The following is a 21,856-nucleotide window of genomic DNA, read 5'->3' on the forward strand; positions in this document are numbered from 1 at the left end:
CACTCTCTCAAGCGCACAGGAGCTTCACCATGAGTAGATTGAACCGGAGTTCCTCCTCCAGTGGAACCAGACGAATGATATTGAGCCATGGTTGTAGCCACAGCCGCAGCTACAGCAGCATTTAGAGCTGCCGTATCGATTTGAGGAGCAGGTGGTGTTGGTGCGGGAGGATCGCGTCTTGTCGATCGACGTGGAGGCATCTTTCAACTATAAGTTTACAAAGACGAAGATATTGATAAGAATTTAATAGGACAATTGATGAAAATGACTCATGGACTAACTCTCCATAGCCCAACAACACAATTGAATAGCACGATTGAATGTAGATCTAGAACTAACAGATGATAGCATTTGGATAATAATTTCCATGAGATTAGATATCTGTCAACAATACTGGAATTACATAGGCAATGAGTTCGGGAAAAATGACCTAGAAGTAGGCCTTACATCAACCAAGATGGAAAATTTTGACAGACTACTACCTAATCAAGACCTAACGGGTCTAAGATTTACAAAGATAGGAAATTAGACTAGAGTTTTTACACTAACTAGGTTATATCCAAAAGAGAAGTCGATGAAACATCTAACGGCGACGAGAACTACTAGACTGAGTTCTTGAATCCGAAAGAAGACGTTCTATGTCCCTCATACGCCTTTCCGATCTTGCCTGCTGAGCTCGAAGTTCCCTGACTTCAGCTTGGGTTTCAGCAAGTTCCCTCTGCAGACCTGAGTCCTTTCATGAGCAGACTCTAGTTGGCGAATGCGGACCGTGTTAACGCCAGAGTTGGCATCAATCTCTATGACTCAGTCGATAGTCGCTCGACCTTGTTCCATGTTCCGAGAAATCCTACGAACCATGATGGGTAGGACCCTGTCGGCTGAACCTCCCTCGGTGAGGTTGTAGAAGCTTCTGTCTCCATTATAGGGAATGGGTTGACCCTGTTTATGACTCCATCTATTCAATTTTGTGGCCCACATGGGTGTGGGTCCTTGAAATGCTGGACGAGGATTCAGGTTTGGGTCCTGAGCAGCTGGGGGTAGGTTGTTGACTTCTGGCTCTGAGTCAGAATTGTAAGAAAAGCCTTCAGCTTCGTGGTCATCCAAAGGGGTTGGGTGGTCATCTTCTGGCTCTTCTCCAAGCCATCTATCATTGCCGTTGTTGGGGTAGTACGGGTCTCCGGGGATATGGAATCCAGCCATGATATCTACGCGAGAAAAAGGGATAAAGAAATAACTAAATAGACGCACTAATTAGATAATTATAAGATGATCTTGATCAGTTACTTCAACATTTGCATAGTGCATACAAGTCATATGTAACCAAGACAAGATAGACCTTCGAAGAAGTGACCCTAACTCTAAGCCCACAACCAAACAAGGAACATGAAGTAAAGCAAAGATCACAGATTCTAAGTCTATGATATCCTAGATACATATAACCTTAGCGTATCACTCAGCAACTATTGATATACTAATAAAGACCTTTAGTTCTCAGATAAGTAATTAAAGTAACACAAAATACTCCTATAGTATTTTAACTTTATGTTCTGTTCTACTGTTCTCATTGTAGTAGTGTTGGTAAGTTTTTAGACTTGTTGCAACCTCACAACCACACTTAGGCACATGCTAGTCAACCCTCGGATAACATAGTTGATCAGGCTATATCTTCCCAGCTTTGACTATATGTCTCTAAGTCTACTTGTGCTGTCCAACAATCGTAATACTTTTGTTTTGTCCTAGTGACACTGATTTTAGTATGAGTGCAGGTATGTATACTTGGTTAAATATTTTATTATTTAAAAGTATAAACTCTTTATCAGAGTATTTTAATCCCGCTGTGTTTATAGTTCGTATATCTTTTATGGGTTGATACACTCGATTCACTATAAACAATGCTCTGATACCAATCTGTCACACCCCAAAACCGGAATGGCGGAATCGTTCGGGGGTGGAGGACGTCATGTTCAGTATCACAACAATGCAATGTAGTAAACAAGCAACAACATCATCCATTGCATTAATAATATAATTTCATACAAGTGTGTTCTGTCAAGTTATATAGACACCAAAAATATACATCAAAATAAAAGATGAGTCTTGAACGAGCTCCATCTTCTCAAAAACTGGCACCGGTACCTCTCTACTGGTGACCTGAGAATACAAGTTATTTTGAAAGAGTTTATCAGCTTTAAAGCTGGTGAGATCATAAGTATATTAATGTCTGTATTTGCATGAAAGTGTTTGTAAGTCTGTAATTGTATAAGTTTGTAATTGTTTAAACTCCCCTAGAAAACCCTATGTTTCCTACTAAAAGTAGCCTTCTACCAAGGCATCTAGTATCTGTGTGTGTGTCTCTTGTAAGAGGGTGTATTTTCCCAAATCCGACTATCATTAACCAAAAATACAGTTTTTACATTATTGTTTATTGTGTGAAGATCACAAAGTAAATGCAATGGGAAAATGAAATAGTATTGTAGTGTTGTATTAAGTAACTACTGTTGTACTAACTACCTTAAACCAATTGTTATTTAAAGTAACATGTGATCGGCCTGTATCCTGCTATCGACTCATAGAAAAACGACGATGTAAGACGTCGTAAGAAATGACGTTTGGCACCCGTAGACTTGAAAGTCCCACTGTAGCGAGCAACAAGGTGTAGGATAGTCAATCCAGTATAGATCTATACTCAAACTCATACGCTCCTCATTTAAGGAGATTCTGGATACAAAACGGTCATGGCAGGTAGTGCCATGCCCCGTTAAGTGGCTCACATAACTCTAGGTAATGTATATGTATATGTATGTGCTAGCTGTATTATGTGTTCTCTCCCTGTCTAGCATGTATGTTTGTTTCTCATCATAGTATTCTATTTTTTGTTTCTCATCATAGTATTTTATTGTTTGTTTCTCATCATAGTATTCTATTGTTTGTTTCTCATCATAGTATTCTATTGTTTGTTTCTCATCATAGTATTCTATTGTTTATTTGTTATTGACTCATGTATGAACTGACTCATTGTATGTTTCATTATTCTAGTAATAGTATTAGTATCTCCCTAAACTATACCTATTATAGTTTACTAGTACTGTTGTTTGAATGAATGAACATGTGTGTATACCTTTGCTACCCAAAGGTATTGAACTGAATAAAAGAAGGAACCTTTGTATCTATATACATATACATAATATATAACTAGGATTCAAACGACCTTCGGACAAATAACCGGAACACCCTAAGTCCACAACCAAACAAGGAACAGGAAATAAGGTAAGGTATCAGTCCTAAGTCCTTTCAATCCTACTTATATAACTATATCTATATAGATACACTTTTAACAGAATATAAGTTTAAAAGAGTTTAAGTAAAAGTATTTAACATGTAAAAGAGTTTGATAAAAGCATTTGGTATGTAAAAGAGTTTGTAAGACAGTTTGAAGTAAAACAGTTTGGTAACACAGTTTGAAAAGTAAGAAATTCACTTGTTTGGTAGTTATTAATCACATGTGATTGATATAATAACTATAATAGTTCAACTTGTATTCCCCCCCATAAAAGCATTTACAAACATTTAAAAGGTTAATTAAGGGGTATGAACTCACCTGTAGTGAGTGGTTTGGATGGACGGAATGTATAGGATGCTAAGTGTCAAGTGAAGACTTGAACACACACAAGGATCCTAAGACTTGAACATATAATAACACATATATGTATCCAATTAGTCATAAAACAACTAATTAACCAAGTTTAAGACATCCTAAGACATGTAAAACACTTGATTTAAGTGCTATAAGTCCTAAGGATTGCATCTAAGGGTGGTAGGACCTTGCATTTGAGTTTAGGGTTCAAGGGTGAACTCCCTTGGAGTTTACCGTTTTGTGACCATAACCGCTTGAGTTTACGGTCGTAAACCCATGAGTTTACGGCCGTAAACTCATGGTACTTTGACCATTTTGTGTTTTGAAGCCTTAAAGGTCATAAGAAGCATTCCTACTTCATGTTTAAGCCTTAGGAAGTGATTAGGGCACCATTTCACTCCTTTATGGAGTTTACGGTCCTTGGAGCACTTCTCTTTGGGTTTACGGCCGTAAACCCGAAATGATTTATGGTCTTTTTGTTGTTTTGAGTTCCTAGCACATCAAGGAAGGGGTCTAGACTAGTTTCCAAGGCTTGGTAAGGGACTAGGGCCACTTTGGCCCCTTTGTTAGGGTTTACGGTCCAAGGTGTTCTTGGACCGTAAACACCTTTGATCCTTTGATTCTTGGGTGTTTTCTTGATGATTAGAAGTGTAACAAGTCTTATAATACACTAGGATAGAAGTACTTACTAGGTAGAAGCTTGAAAAGGTGCTAAAAGTCCAAGAACACTAGTGTGTGTTCTTGGTGTTCTTGGTGAAACTTGAAGATCTACACTTTTGGAATGATTTCACGGATGGAATCATGTAAGATCACTAGATTAAGAAAGATATCAACTTTTTAGGGATAGAAACACTTACAAAGTTGAAGATCTTGAAGAAAAGTCGGATGATACTTGAGAGACAAATGGGTTTTGGATCTTGAAAATGTGAAAAGTGGTAAATAATGACTGAGTGTCATATTTATACCCCCTTTTAGGGTTTACGGCCGTAAACACATTTGTTTAGGCCGTAAACTCCAAACTCTTGGAGTTTTGGGATATTATTGTTGCACAATAAACCCTAGGGCATCCTCTCTCATGTTATCTCATGAAGTACTAACTTTAAAACACTCAAACTTATTCCAAAAAGCTTGAAAGTTAGCAGAAACTGTTCTGACTTCTATTGAATCGAATGGTTGTACAGAATAGAAATTTCGGGTTGTCACATCATCCCCCCGTTAGAAGGAATTTCGTCCCGAAATTAGAATTTAAGCAAATAAGTAGTTACAAATAACTAATTAAAAAGACGAGGATATTTTAGTTTCATCTGATCCTCTCGCTCCCAAGTGAATTCAGGTCCTCACTTGGCCTTCCAACGAACCTTCACTATCGGGATACGGCTTTGTTTCGTTTGGTTGACCTCCCAATCCATGATCTCTACAGGTTCTTCCACGAAGTTGAGGCTCTCGTTGATCTCGATCTCGTCGAGTGGGATTACAAGAGTCTCGTCGGACAGACACTTTTTCAAGTTCGAGACGTGGAAAGTAGAATGTACGTTACTGAGTTCGCGTGGTAACTTAAGTTTGTAAGCTACAGGGTCGATTCTTGCGAGAATCTCGAAAGGCCCTATGTACCTTGGATTTAGCTTTCCATGCTTTTCGAAGCGGATCAAGCGCTTCCATGGTGAGACCTTCAATAGAACACGGTCGCCCACCTGGAATTCCAACGGTTTCCTTCGTTTATCAGCGTAGCTTTTCTGTCGGTCTCTAGAGGCTTTCAATCGTTCACGAATCTAAACGATCTTCTCCGTTGTTTCCCGAATGATCTCCGGACCCGTGAGAGTGTTTTCAGGAACTCGTCCTTTAGCTAACTGGGTATCACCCACCTCAGCCCAGCACAGAGGGGATCTGCACTTTCGGCCATAGAGGGCCTCAAATGGAGCAGCCTTTATGCTCGTGTGATAACTGTTGTTGTAGGAAAATTCGACAAAGGGTAAATGAGTATCCCATGCTTTCCCAAATTCGATCACACAGGCTCGCAGCATATCCTCAAAGGTTTGGATAGTCCTCTCACTTTGTCCGTCGGTCTGTGGATGGTAGGCTGTACTCATGTCCAGCCTAGTTCCTAGGGAACTTTGTACCGACTGCCAGAACCTCGAAGTGAACCTACTATCTCTGTCCGAGATAATGGATATGGGAACACCGTGCAGTCGTACAATCTCCCGAATGTAGTTCTTGTAAGCTTCTCCATCTTGTCTGTTTCCTTGATAGGCAGGAAGTGTGCGGACTTGGTCAATCTGAAAGCCTTTTAGTGTAATTAGAACAATAATTTGAAGTTTGGTAATTTTTATTAACTGTTTAGTATTTTTCATGATACTATGGTTATTCAAGAAACTAAAATCGTGAAAAATAATTAGACAAATTAAAAACTCAAGAAAATTAATATTAAGGTCTTTGACTTCAATTAAAACTGAAATGCAAAGTTTGGGAAATTTTAGAACTAAATTGATTTAGTTTTTGAATATTAAATCATTGGAACACCTCTTAAAATGTTAAATATTAGCATTTCAATAATGAGAATTTTCCACTTAACTTGTTATATAACAATTGATTCATTGAAATTTAATTTTCACAGAAAAATGTTTGTAACTTATCAATATTAAATTTTCACACAATATTGGCATAATTCTATTGTAGTAGCAAGTATACTAGTGTTAGATTTCGATTAAAGACTCACTAGCGAATACCATTATTGTAGTAATCGGTAGTGGTACATGTGGAGCGTAGTTCAAGGAACCATTTGCATTATCTCAATGCATTGTGAGTATTCACGCACTCCCCTATTTTCGATTTTTATGTTTTGGGGTGGAAAAGCATGTCCGAAAAACTATTTATTGTTCGTTGTATTTAAATTGATTCGTATCAAACTCGATTGCTATATTTTGCTATAATTTGCTATATTCTGCTATGTATGTCTATGCAACACGGACCATGAGAACTTATCGTCTTAAGTCCCTTCCCTTATACTTTACTCCAACCATTAACTCTTTGAGCCAATGGTCATTATGGATAGCGCTTTTAGGAATTGACAACTCCTCACTCGCCCGATTGCTTGAGTGCATGATACCATATAATCTATGGAACGATAAGCATAGATCTTGATAGGGCATCAGTCATAGGCTTGGTTGGGAACTCATTGTTTGCTCATACACATAAAAACTTGTTGCTTATTATAGCAACACACTTGTTTATTAATTATAGCAATGAACTTTGTTTCTCATTATAGCAACGAAATTTTATTACTGGAAACTTATTTACTTGTCTTAACAATGAATTTGTTTGCTCCTTGTAGCAACAAACTTGATTGCTCATTATAGCAATGAGACTTGTTTACTCATTTTAGCAACGAACTTTATTTCCATGAAGATATGAACGTTGCATCTCATTTGGGCAACGTAACTTTATTTCTCACGATGGCAACAAACTTTGTTTATGAAAACTTATTTACTCATTTTTGCAATATATTTTTATTTATGGAAAACTCTATCAAAACTTTGATTTCGATTCATGAAACTTATATTATTTTTAATCTGTGAGTACTCACCAACTATTTTTATAGTTGAATCTCGTTTTACATGTTTTTTCAGGATTCATCGAGTAAGTGGCACTTAGGGACACATCACTTTTAGGAGCATTCACATGTGTTGTATTTCAATTTACATTGTAATTTCTTTTAAAAGTTGTTCAAACACATTATAAATTTGTAATGATTTTTAGTATTATGGTTGGTGTTGTCTTTTAACTTTTGCTATGAAACCCTTTACACTGCCACGCCTCGTGTTTCCGCTTTAGCGGGGTGTGACAGAAATGGTATCAGAGCCGAAGGTTATAGAGAATACCGGTTTTCCTTTGGAGAACCATAACTATAGCCAAAAAAAATTCTAAATGTTTTTAAAATACTGAACATACTACTGGTATAACTGATTCGAGTACGCATTATTGGGATTTAATTAAGTATAGCCTGGCCAGCTATGGTTAATTAAGGAAAGTTAATGTGAGGCTGGAAACGGTTATACTAGAATTATGTTCAAAACAATTTTCAACTTAAACTTTTGAAAAACAAATTTTTTCGGTGTGCGTACGGGCATTGCATATTATAGGCATTCATCTAGATACACTTAGAAACTAAGTGAACTTTTATAACAATGCCTTTATTTAGGAATAATCTTATCCCCTATCAAGTGCTAGGTTAACCACTTAGGTTATATCACTAGCCAGTCTAGGAGCAATGCACTTAGTACTGAGAATGAGTATTCATAGGTAGCTGTTGACTTTAGATGCAAGGTTAGTAGCTAGATATACACTAGTAATAATCTTAAGTCGAAACCTATTCCAATTATTCCTCAATACCTCTTCATCATCTTCGTACTATAGTTACAACTAGGAAAGTGTTCCGATACCGACACGGATGAAAATTGGAGCATCATGTAAGGATGTAAATGAGTCTACACTAAGTAATCACTTGGATACCATTGACAGGCATTCCGAGTTCGACTCATGAGGAGACACGGAGGTTTAAACCATACGTGAGACTTCTCTACTACGCTACGAATTTAGCTTTAGGTTGTTTCACCTTGAGCTTAAAACCTAACATAGGATATCCCTTTGACCTCTATAAAATGTCAGAAATTGCATTGACACTTAAAAACGTTTTACAAACAATTTTTCTTGTCCTTTATTTTGGGGAAAAGACATCCTTATTCGCCTTAGTATTTAGGTACGATCAGCTACACTAATCTACTTATTCCCTAATTCTTAATCTTCCATCAAAAAGTTATTTCGTTTCATCGGTTTTATCTATCATCGATAAAATACATTAAAACCACTTCATACAACTTCCTAGACCTTTCATAACAATTTAAGTCATATTCTCGCGAAAAATCTTTTGACAACTTGCTTTAACTTAACACTTTTCTTCAAAACTCAATTTAACCAATATTGCTTTTTAATCTTGCTATTTCAATTTCATTTCAAATCCATTTCAATTGATAGATGTGATTTTAAGGGCATATAAACCATCCTAAACCGTGCTTACCCTTTTGACATGTTTTCTAAAAACTTAGAAACATTTGCTTTTATAAAAGTGTTGAGACTTTATTCTATAAAACTTAAATATATGACATCGTTGTTCATGACATGGGTAAAAGCTTCATCGGATATTTAAACCACTTTTGTTTTGACTTTTTGACCACTTTCTCAGTTAGGCATTATACTTTATTTAAATGTGTTTTCTTGAAGCCCAATATGGTATTTTTACAACTTTCTAATTTAAACATGTTTATAAGAAATCTCTAATTCCTACATTTCCAACATACCTCATTTTTTTTTTCAAATTAGTTTTATAATTTGTAAAGTTTCTAAAATTTAAAGAATTGAAAAACTTAGTGTTCACTTTTAAAATTCCAGTGACGCACTTTCGACAATGCACAATTATTCATCTAAATATGTTAAGTCTTTACCTTATCTGTTTTAACCATTGTTGGACCCCAATCAAAAAGGTAAAAACTGTCTGATTTTCAAGTACAAGTTTTAGTGTATCTTCTTATTCACAAATGGAGTTTAACTTAATAGATAATTCATAAATTTTTTAGGAAACACTTTAAAACTCAAACATGTCTATTTAATCATCAACATAAATCAAATATTTAAGTCTGAAATATATCTCAACCTGGTTTTAAATCTACCTACAGGTATTGTTCTTATAATTTTAACAATAGCAATCATAGCCGCCGCCGCTACCTTCCTTTTTCTTTCCCCCGAACTTTATTTCTCGTTCTCCTTTTGATTTTAGATCTCGCGCGACCATAAGAGTAACATAATACATTGTCTAACTTTGTTTCTGTCTATTTTGCTTCTCTTGGTACCATGTTCGTACACATATAGACTAGAAGTCTACCCTTTCGTCTTGAGCGATTAATACATGTATAGTCGTGAGAAATAATTTTGATTTAGTCAAATTTGATATATTCAATTACCCCTTTTATCATATACATATTGTTTTTATTTTGAAATCTCTATACACAAGTGATCCTTATTTACATTTGCTCTTTCGTTCTAAATTCGGAAATTTGATTTAAAATGCAAGTTTCATTGTATTTTTCCTTATAAGTAATACACAAGATGAATACCCTTATGCTTATAATTTTTCTATATCCAGAAAATATATGTGAAGAATACATTTCATATGTTTCGTATTTTCTTTAAAAACATAAAAAGTTTTAAATGTTACGATTATTTATCCTTCAAATGATTAATTTTGTAGAATCACTAAATTAAGAATGCACTGTTTTCGATGATCGACATTTTTACACATTTCTTAAATAGCATTCTACTTTGTAATTTTCAGTGAGTTCCTAAACTCTCAACCTTGTTTTCATCAATATACTGACTCGTAAGCTAGAATTTGTCCTGACTTAGACAATTAGTTAATTTTACAAAAAGCGTAATATCAATATTTCTATAAAAAAAATTCCCTTAATGACGACTTAAACATTTAACTTTAATTTATCTTTTTATTATTTTACTACTTCGTTTGATCGTCACTCATATAGCTTCATTATCTTGGAATTATTAAACAATTTGATAATAGTAAGATTACTTATCGTTTCTAAACACTCCAATTGCTATCTAGACAAGGTGATTTAATTTATCATAAACTTGCATCGCCTCCATTTGCAACAATGACTCTCTAAATATATATATTCTTCGAATATTGTTTAATATAGTAAGAGTAACTGTAGTAGTAATTATGGCCTCGGAGATCCTCAATCATTTCGTAATTTATTTTGTCGACGACACTTAAATAGCCTTTACATTTGAGATGTACCAAAACTGTGTTGCCTACCCTTAGTACGTATTTTAGGAACTTACCCTCGATCGCTTCCCTTTCATTTGTGCTACCCCTTCTTATTTCAGAATATATCTTTTCCAGATGTAGTAGCCAACCCGAAAGTGAACAATTTGTTCCTAATCTCTTCTTTATTAGGCGACGAATTTACACTTAGTGCTGATTTAGAATGCGACTTAGGAATCAATGCGGATCAAACACTCAATGTAGTTGGTGCTTCAGCCAAACTTATAGCGCTCTCTTAATTTAGATAATATATAGTTAAATAATCTTTTCAATTAGGTCGCCATGGTTTGAACATGATTCCCATGATCCTAATTTCTCGCAATCTAGGCTGTAGAACTCGAATTAAGGAAACACTAAATTGTTGATAGCAAAGAGTTGGGCTCTTTCCGTGAGGAATTAACCCAAAGTAATCAAAGAGCTCTTCAAGTCACCACCTCTCCAGCTATACAATTGTATTCGGCTAAGTTCTAATAGAATACGTCACGAATTGAATTTCGGGACGAAATTCTTTCAACCGGGGGAGACTGTGACAACTGTCAGAATTCGATTCAATTCTAGATTTGACTATACTTAGTTGCACATATAGGCACAACAAATACTAGACTTAGTAACTAGAAGCTAAGTTATAACCTACTAGAAACTTGGAAACAAGTAGGATCGAAGGATAGTGTACTTAGATTTCACATTGGTATGTGAATTCTACAATTACTTAATTGTAGAGACTATCCATACTCGGGTCATTCCTTGACTTGAACACCATTTCATGAATCATATACACACATCATGCATTTGACCTAGTAGTAGAAATTAGGTCAAAGTCTCATAGAAACTTAAGTCAAAGTTGAAGACTAGGACTAGTATACTTGATTCCTCAATTTCGCTTGAATCTCGGAATCACTACATAGAATGTCAATAAACCGATAAAAATAAATTACAAACATTATTTATAACTATAAAAGAGTTATAATACGATAAGACAATTTGAAGTCTCAAAGATTCAATTTATTTTTATATTCAAAGTTTGTTAAACTCCAAAACCCTAAAAGTCATAAAAACTCAAATTTATGAAGTTTTATATTAAAATCTTATAAAAAAAATTTTATAAACACTATAATATCAAATTAATATATTTAAACTGTAGAAATATAATCAAGGAAATTAATTTAATTCATTAATATTGACATTACATTTATAAGTTAAACATCCAAGAGTTATGAACAAATTTTATATAAAATGCATATTTTATATAAATTGAAAGAAAATTTATAAAAATTAAGGAATTAATATAAAATAAATAAGCAAAACAAGATAAAATCTCATCTCTCCACTCAAAGGTCGGCCTCATCCCTCCCAATACCACTCTTCCCCAAAACTCAATCAATTCACTCACTTATTCACTCTACAACTCCATCTTCTCTCTCACTCTACCCCTCATTCTCTCTCACACGTTTCATCACCACCACTCCATTTCTCTCTTCATCTCTCGACACCCACGAAATTTTCCAGAAAATAAGTCCAAGAAAACACCTCAAACTCAAAATCTTCATCATCTAGTTGTGTTCATTAAGGTAGAACACGATTTCCTTTCATTTTCCTTCAAGTTTTCATGTATTTTCTTGCATTTCCTTGTTCTTCTACACCTTTCTCTTAGAAAATTTGTGTGCATGTTTATTCACTTCAGTTTTGATGATGATGGTGGTATATATTCACCAAAAACATCTTGCATGTTACAAAATGGTGAATATCCATGACCTAAACCTAAGTCAAGATCATGAAAATGCACTTTTCTACAAGTTTTGATGGAAAATCACCACATGCACTCTAAGTTTTCTTTCAAAAATGATTTTTGAACATTTCAAACACATGATTGGTCTTCAAACCAATATGCATGTAATGATCTTCAAGCTTAGAGGCTTGATCATCAAAGTTTGTTGTTAAAAAGCATTCAAATAGGTTTATAAAGGATTTATTCCCAAATAAATATCTAAATCAACTTTTCTGATCAAATCTGATTTTTCCTTTATTCCACCAACAATATGAGATGTTCTACAAATTTTCAGAAAATAATTCATTTTTCTCGAATTATTATAATTATTACACTAAAATAGGGCAATAAATCATATAAAATACTTTCTGAGGTCTATAAATCCTAGATAATTCGTGGATAACCTATATGCTAAATAATGACTTCTAATTAAGTTTCATCGATTTTTGTTACTGTCTAGCATGGTTTTAAATTTTCTTTTTGTTTAGCCCCAATAAATCATAAATCCACTTTAGACAATTTGAAAAGGCTATCTAATAATTTTCGCAGCTCATACCCTATGTTGAAGAATTAGAAAAATATTTTCAGAATTTTTCATAATGCATTCCTATTTTTCCCCGATTTTTGTATTTATAATGGACTAATAATGGGAAAAATATTTGTACTCATCCAAAATTTATGAAAATTTACCAGAACACCTTATAATATATTAGGATGTTACATAAAATTTTTGATGATTTTTCTCTTCTGTATGCTATTTTTATTCTATTTTCCCAAGATTAAATACACTTAAATTCATTTTTTTATTAGAATAAATGCACAAAAATCATAAAATTAGGTTAAACAGTTTATAAATCCATTTTTATATTTTTCCCAGCTGAATAATGTCTAAAAACAGTATTATAAAGAGTTTGGGTAATTTTGGAAACTGTTTTCTATTTATCTCCATTTTTATTAGAATAAATGCACAAAAATTATAAAATTAGGTTAAAGAGTTTATAAATCTATTTTTATGTTTTTACCAACTTAAGAATGTTTAATAACAGTAATACAAAAAGTTTGGGTAATTTTGGAAACTGTTTTCTATTTATCTCCATTTTTATTAGAATAAATGCACAAAAATCATAAAATTGGGTTAGACAGTTTATAAATCCATTTTTATATTTTTTCCAGCTTAAGTATGTGTAATGGCAGTAATATAAGAAGTTTGGTATATTTTCTTAACTGATTGCTATTTTTCATGAATTTTTATCTATTTAGAGAATTAAATATAAGGAAAATGGTTATATATATCTATAATCCATGAAAATTTATCTGAAAGCCTTTTAATGTAATTAGAACAAAAATCTGAAGTTTGGTAATTTTTATTAACAGTTTAGTATTTTTCATGATACTATGGCTATTCAAGAAACTAAAATCGTGAAAAATAGTTAGACAAATCAAAAACTCAAGAAAATTTATCTTAAGGTCTTTGACTTCAATCAAAACTGAAATGCAAAGTTTGGGAAATTTTAGAACTAAATTGATTTTGTTTTTGAATATTAAATCATTGGAACACCTCTTAAAATGTTAAATATTAGCATTTCAATAATGAGAATTTTCCACTTAAATTGTTATATAACAATTGATTCATTGAAATTTAATTTTCACAGAAAAATATTTGTAACTTATCAATATTAAAATTTGACACAATATTGGCATAATTCTATTGTAGTAGCAAGTATACTAGTGTTAGATTTCGATTAGAGACTCACTAGCGAATACCATTATTGTACGAATCGGTAGTGGTACACGTGGAGCGTAGTTCAAGGAACCATTTGCATTATCTCAATGCATTGTAAGTATTAACGCACTCCCCTATTTTCGATTTTTATGTTTTGGGGTGGAAAAGCATGTCCGAAAAACTATTTATTGTTCGTTGTATTTAAATTGATTCGTATCAAACTCGATTGCTATATTTTGCTATAATTTGCTATATTCTGCTATGTATGTCTATGCAACACGGAACATGAGAACTTATCGTCTTAAGTCCCTTCCTTTATACTTTACTCCAACCATTAACTCTTTGAGCCAATGGTCATTATGGATAGCGCTTTTAGGAATTGACAACTCCTCACTCGCCCGATTGCTTGAGTGCATGATACCATATAATCTATGGAACGATAAGCATAGATCTTGATAGGGCATCAGTCATAGGCTTGGTTGGGAACTCATTGTTTGCTCATACACATACAAACTTGTTGCTTATTATAGCAACACACTTGTTTATTAATTATAGCAATGAACTTTGTTTCTCATTATAGCAACGAAATTTTATTACTGGAAACTTATTTACTTATCCTAACAATGAATTTGTTTGCTCCTTGTAGCAACAAACTTGATTGCTCATTATAGCAATGAAACTTGTTTACTCGTTTTAGCAACGAACTTTATTTCCATGAGGATATAAACGTTATATCTCATTTGGGCAACGTAACTTTATTTCTCACGATGGCAACAAACTTTGTTTATGAAAACTTATTTACTCATTTTTGCAATATATTTTTATTTATGGAAAACTCTATCAAAACTTTGATTTCGATTCATGAAACTTATATTATTTTTAATCTGTGAGTACTCACCAACTATTTTTATAGTTGACGCTCGTTTTACATGTTTTTTCAGGATTCATCGAGTAAGTGGCACTTAGGGACACATCACTTTTAGGAGCATTCACATGTGTTGTATTTCAATTTACATTGTAATTTCTTTTAAAAGTTGTTCAAACCCATTGTAAATTTGTAATGATTTTTAATACTATGGTTGGTGTTGTCTTTTAACTTTTGCTATGAAACCCTTTACACTGCCACGCCTCGTGTTTCCGCTTTAGCGGGGTGTGACAGAAATGGTATCAGAGCCGAAGGTTATAGAGAATACCGGTTTTCCTTTGGAGAACCATAACTATAGCCAAAAAAAAATTTCCTAAACGTTTTTAAAATACTGAACATTCTACTGGTATAACTTATTCGAGTTTTATTGGACTTTAATTAAGTATACCCTGGCCAACTATGCTTAATGAAGGAAAGTTAATGTGAGGCTGATTGCTTGAGTGCATGATACCATATAATCTATGGAACGATAAGCATAGATCTTGATAGGGCATCAGTCATAGGCTTGGTTGGGAACTCATTGTTTGCTCATACACATACAAACTTGTTGCTTATTATAGCAACACACTTGTTTATTAATTATAGCAATGAACTTTGTTTCTCATTATAGCAACGAAATTTTATTACTGGAAACTTATTTACTTATCCTAACAATGAATTTGTTTGCTCCTTGTAGCAACAAACTTGATTGCTCATTATAGCAATGAAACTTGTTTACTCGTTTTAGCAACGAACTTTATTTCCATGAGGATATAAACGTTATATCTCATTTGGGCAATGTAACTTTATTTCTCACGATGGCAACAAACTTTGTTTATGAAAACTTATTTACTCATTTTTGCAATATATTTTTATTTATGGAAAACTCTATCAAAACTTTGATTTCGATTCATGAAACTTATATTATTTTTAATCTGTGAGTACTCACCAACTATTTTTATACTTGACGCTCGTTTTACATGTTTTTTCAGGATTCATCGAGTAAGTGGCACTTACGGACACATCACTTTTAGGAGCATTCACATGTGTTGTATTTCAATTTACATTGTAATTTCTTTTAAAAGTTGTTCAAACCCATTGTAAATTTGTAATGATTTTTAATACTATGGTTGGTGTTGTCTTTTAACTTTTGCTATGAAACCCTTTACACTGCCGCGCCTCGTGTTTTCGCTTTAGCGGGGTGTGACAGAAATGGTATCAGAGCCGAAGGTTATAGAGAATATCGGTTTTCCTTTGGAGAACCATAACTATAGCCAAAAAAAAATTTCTAAACGTTTTTAAAATACTGAACATACTACTGGTATAACTGATTCGAGTACGCATTATTGGACTTTAATTAAGTATACCCTGGCCAACTATGCTTAATTAAGGAAAGTTAATGTGAGGCTGGAAACGGTTATACTAGAATTATGTTCAAAACAATTTTCAACTTAAACTTTTGAAAAACAAAATTTTTCGGTGTGCGTACGGGCATTGCATATTATAGGCATTCATCTAGATACACTTAGAAACTAAGTGATTTTTATAATAATGCCTTTATTTAGGAATAATCTTATCCCTTATCAAGTGCTAGGTTAACCACTTAGGTTATATCACTAGCCAGTCTAGGAGCAATGCACTTAGTACTGAGAATGAGTATTCCTCGGTAGTTGTTGACTTTAGATGCAAGGTTAGTAGCTAGATATACACTAGTAATAATCTTAAGTCGAAACCTATTCCAATTATTCCTCAATACATCTTCATCGTCTTCGTACTATAGTTACAACTAGGAAAGTGTTCCGATACCGACACAGATGAAAATTGGAGCATCGCGTAAGGATGTAGATGAGTCTCCACTAAGTAATCACTTGGATACCATTGACAGGCATTCCGAGTTCGACTCACGAGGAGACATGGAGGTTTAACCCATACGTGAGACTTCTCTACTACGCTACGAATTTAGCTTTAGGTTGTTTCCACCGTGAGCTTAACACTTAACATATGATATCCCTTTGACCTCTATAAAAGGTCGGAAATTGCATTGACACTTAAAAACGTTTTACAAACAATTTTTCTTGTCCTTTATTTTGGGGAAAAGACATCTTTACTCGCCTTAGTATTTAGGTACGATCAGCTACACTAATCTACTTATTCCTTAATTCTTAATCTTCCATCGAAAAGTTATTTCGTTTCATCGGTTTTATTTATCATCGATAAAATACTTTATAACCACCTCATACAACTTCCTAGACCTTTCCTAACAATTTAAGCCATATTCTCGCTAAAAATCTTTTGACAACTTGCTTTAACTTAAAACTTTTCTTCAAAACTCAATTTAACCAATATTGGTTTTTAATCTTGCTATTTCAATTTCATTTCAAATCCATTTCAATGGATAGATGTGCTTTTAAGAGCATATAAACCATCTTAAACCTTGCTTGCCATTTTGACACGTTTTCTAAAAACTTAGAAACATTTGCTTTTATAAAAGTGTTGAGACTTTATTCTATAAAACTTAAATATATGACATCGATGTTCATGACATGGGTAAAAGCTTCATCGGATATTTAAACCACTTTTGTTTTGACTTTTTGACCACTTTCTCAGTTAGGCATTATACTTTACTTAAATGTGTTTTCTTGAAGCCCAACACGATATTTTTACAACTTTCTAATTTAAACATGTTTATAAGAAATCTCTAATTCCTACATTTCCAACCTACCACATTTTTTTTATTTTTTTTTCAAATTAGTTTTATAATTAGTAAAGTTTCTAAAATTTAAAGAATTGAAAAACTTAGTGTTCACTTTTAAAATTCCAGTGACGCACTTTCGACAATGCACAATTATTCATCTAGATATGTTAAGTCTTTACCTTATCTGTTTTAACCATTGTTGGACCCCAATCAAAAAGGTCAAAACTGTTTGATTTTCAAGTACAAGTTTTAGTGTATCTTCTTATTCACAAATGGAGTTTAACTTAATAGATAATTCATAAATTTTTTAGGAAACACTTTAAAACTCAAACATGTCTATTTAATCATCAACATACATCAAATATTTAAGTTTGAAATATATCTCAACCTGGTTTTAAATCTACCTACATGTATTGTTCTTATAATTTTAACAATAAAAATCATTGCCGACGCCGCTACCTTCCTTTTTCTTTCCCCCGAACTTTATTTCTCGTTCTCCTTTTGATTTTAGATCTCGTGCGACCATAACAGTAACATAATACATTGTCTAACTTTGTTTCTGTCTATTTTGCTTCTCTTGGTACCATGTACGTACACATATAGACTAGAAGTCTACCCTTTCGTTTTGAGCGATTAATACATGTATAGTCATGAGAAATAATTTTGATTTAGTCAAATTTGATATATTCAATTACCCCTTTTATCATATACATATTGTTTTTATTTTGAAATCTCTATAAACAAGTTATCCTTATTTACATTTCCTCTTTCGTTCTAAATTCGGAAATTTGATTTAAAATGCAAGTTTCATTGTATTTTTCCTTATAAGTAATACACATGATGAATATGTGACAACCCGAAATTTCTATTCTGTACAACCATTCACTTCAATAAGAGTCAGAACAGTTTCTGCTAACTTTCAAGCTCTTTGGAATAAGTTTGAGTGTTTTTAAGTTAGTACTCCAGGAGATAACAGGAGAGAGGATACCCTAGGGTTTATTGTGTAGCAATAATGTCCCAAAACTCCAAGAGTTTGGAGTTTACAGCCTAAACAAATGTGTTTACGGCCGTAAACCCTAAAAGGGGGTATAAATATGACACTTAGTCATTATTTACCACTTTTTCACATTTTCAAGATCCAAACTCAAATCCTCTCAAGTATCATCCAACTTTTCTTCTAGATCTTCAACTATGCAAGTGTTTCTATCCCTAAAAAGTTGATATCTTACTTAATCTAGTGATCTTACATGATTCCATCCGTGAAATCATTCCAAAAGTGTAGATCTTCAAGTTTCACCAAGAACACCAAGAACACACACTACTGTTCTTGGACTTTTAGCACCTTTTCCAGCTTCTACATAGTAAGTACTCTTACTCTAGTGTATTATAAGACTTGTTACACTTCTAAACATCTAGAAAACGCCAAGGAATCACAAGATCAAAGGTGTTTACGGTCTAAGAACACCTTGGACTGTAAACCCTAAAAAGGGTGCCAAAGTGTGCCCTAGTCCCTTACCAAGCCTTGGAAACTAGCCTAGACCCTTCCTTGATGTGCTTAGTACTTGAAAACATCAAAAGACCATAAACCATTTGGGTTTACGGCCGTAAACCCAAAGACAAATGGTCCAAGGACCGTAAACTCCACAAAGGAGTGAAATGGTGCCCTAATTTCTTCCAAAGGCTTAGGCATGAAGTAGAAATGCTTCTTAGGACTTGTAAAGCTTCAAAACTCAATGGGTTATGGTCACAAAATTGTAAACTCCAAGGGAGTTTACCCTTGAACCCTAAACTCAATAACAATGTCCTACAACACTTAGATGCAATCCTTAGCACTTATAACACTTAAATAAGGTGTTTTACATGTCCTAGGATGTCTTAACTTTGTTAATTAGTTGTTTAAAGACTAATTGGATACATATATGTGTTATTATATGTTAACTAGGATCATTGTGTGTGTACAAGTCTTCACTTGACACCTAGCATCCTATACATTCCGTTCATCCAAACCACTCACTACAGGTGAGTTCATACCCCTTAATTAACCTTTTAAATGTTTTTAAATGCTTTTATAGGGGGGAATACAAGTTGAACAATTATAGTTATTATATCAATCACATGTGATTAATAACTACCAAATAAGTGGATTTCTTACTTTTCAAACTGTGTTACCAAACTGTTTTACTTCAAACTGTCTTACAAACTCTTTTACATACCAAATGCTTTTATCAAACTCTTTTACATGTTAAATACTTTTACTTAAACTCTTGTAAACTTATATTCTGTTAAAAGTGTATCTATATAGATATAGTTATATAAGTAGGATTGAAAGGACTTAGGACTGATAGCTTACCTTATTTCCTGTTCCTTGTTTGGTTGTGGACTTAGGGTGTTCCGGTTATTTGTCCGAAGGTCGTTTGAATCCTAGTTATATATTATGTATATGTATATAGATACAAATGTTCCTTCTTTCATTCAGTTCAATACCTTTGGGTAGCAAAGGTATACACACATGTTCATTCATTCAAACAACATTACTAGTAAACTAAAATAGGTATAGTTTAGGGATAATACTAATACTATTACTAGAACAATGAAACATACAATAAGTCAGTTCATACATGAGTCAATAACAAACAAACAATAGATACTATGAGGAGAAGCAAACAATAGATACTATGATGAGAAACAAACAATAGATACTATGATGAGAAACAAACATACATGCTAGACAGGGAGAGAACACACAATACAGCTAGCACATACATATACATATACATTACCTACAGTTATCTGAGCCACGTAATGGGGCATGGCACTACCTGCCATGACCGTTTTGTATCCAGAATCTCCTTAAATGGGGAGCGTATGAGTTTGTGTATAGATCTATACTGGATTGACTATCCTACACCTTGCTGCTCGCTACAGTGGGACTTGCAAGTCTACGGGTGCCAAACGTCATTTCTTACGACGTTTTACATCGTTGTTTTTCTAGAGTCGGTAGCAGGATACAGGTCGATCACATGTTACTTTAAATAACAATTGGTTTAAGGTAGTTAGTACAGCAGTAGTTACTTAATACAACACTACAGTACTATTTCATTTTCCCATTACATTTACTTTGTGATCTTCACACAATAAACAATAATGTAAAAACTATATTTTTGGTTAATGATAGTCGGATTTGGGAAAATACACACTCTTACAAGAGACACACACATAGATACTAGATGCCTTGGTAGAAGGCTACTTTTAGTAGGAAACATAGGGTTTTCTAGGGGAGTTCAAACAATTACAAACTTTTACAAACTTATACAATTACAGGCTTACAAACACTTTCATGCAAATACAGACATTAATATACTTATGATCTCACCAGCTTTATAGCTGATAAACTCTTTCAAAATAACTTGTATTCTCAGGTCACTAGTAGACAGGTACCGGTGCCATGTTTTGAGAAGATGGAGCTCGTTCAAGACTCATCTTTTATTTTGAACTATATTTTTTTGGTGTCTATATAACTTGACAGAACACACTTGTATTAAATTATTTTATTAATGCAATGGATGATGTTGTTGCGTGTTTACTACTTTGCATTGTTGTGATATTGTACATGACGTCCTCCACCCCCGAACGTTTCCGCCGTTCCGGTTTTGGGGTGTAACAGAATACCCTTATGCTTATAATTTTTCTATATCCAGAAAATATATGTGAAGAATACATTTCATATGTTTCGTATTTTCTTTAAAAACATAAAAAGTTTTAAATGTTACGATTATTTATACTTCAAATGATTAATTTTGTAGAATCACTAAATTAAGAATGCACTGTTTTCGATGATCGACATTTTTACACATTTCTTAAATGACATTCTACTTTGTAATTTTCAGTGAGTTCCTAAACTCTCAACCTTGTTTTCATCAATATACTGACTCGTAAGCTAGAATTTGTCCTGACTTAGACAATTAGTCAATTTTACAAAAAGCGTAATATCAATATTTCTATAAAAAAATTCCCTTAATGACGACTTAAACATTTAACTTTAATTTATCTTTTTATTATTTTACTACTTCGTTTGATCGTCACTCGTGTATCTTCATTATCTTGGATTATTATTAAACTATTTGATAATAGTAAGATTACATATCGTTTCTAAACACTCCAATTGCTATCTAGACAATGTGATTTAATTTATCATAAACTTGCATCGCCTCCATTTGCGACAATGACTCTCTAAATATATATATTC

This window comes from Lactuca virosa, chromosome 9 (genome assembly GCF_052849685.1).
Source record: "Lactuca virosa cultivar CGN04683 chromosome 9, Lactuca_virosa_CGN04683_v6, whole genome shotgun sequence".
NCBI classification, from domain to species: domain Eukaryota; kingdom Viridiplantae; phylum Streptophyta; class Magnoliopsida; order Asterales; family Asteraceae; genus Lactuca; species Lactuca virosa.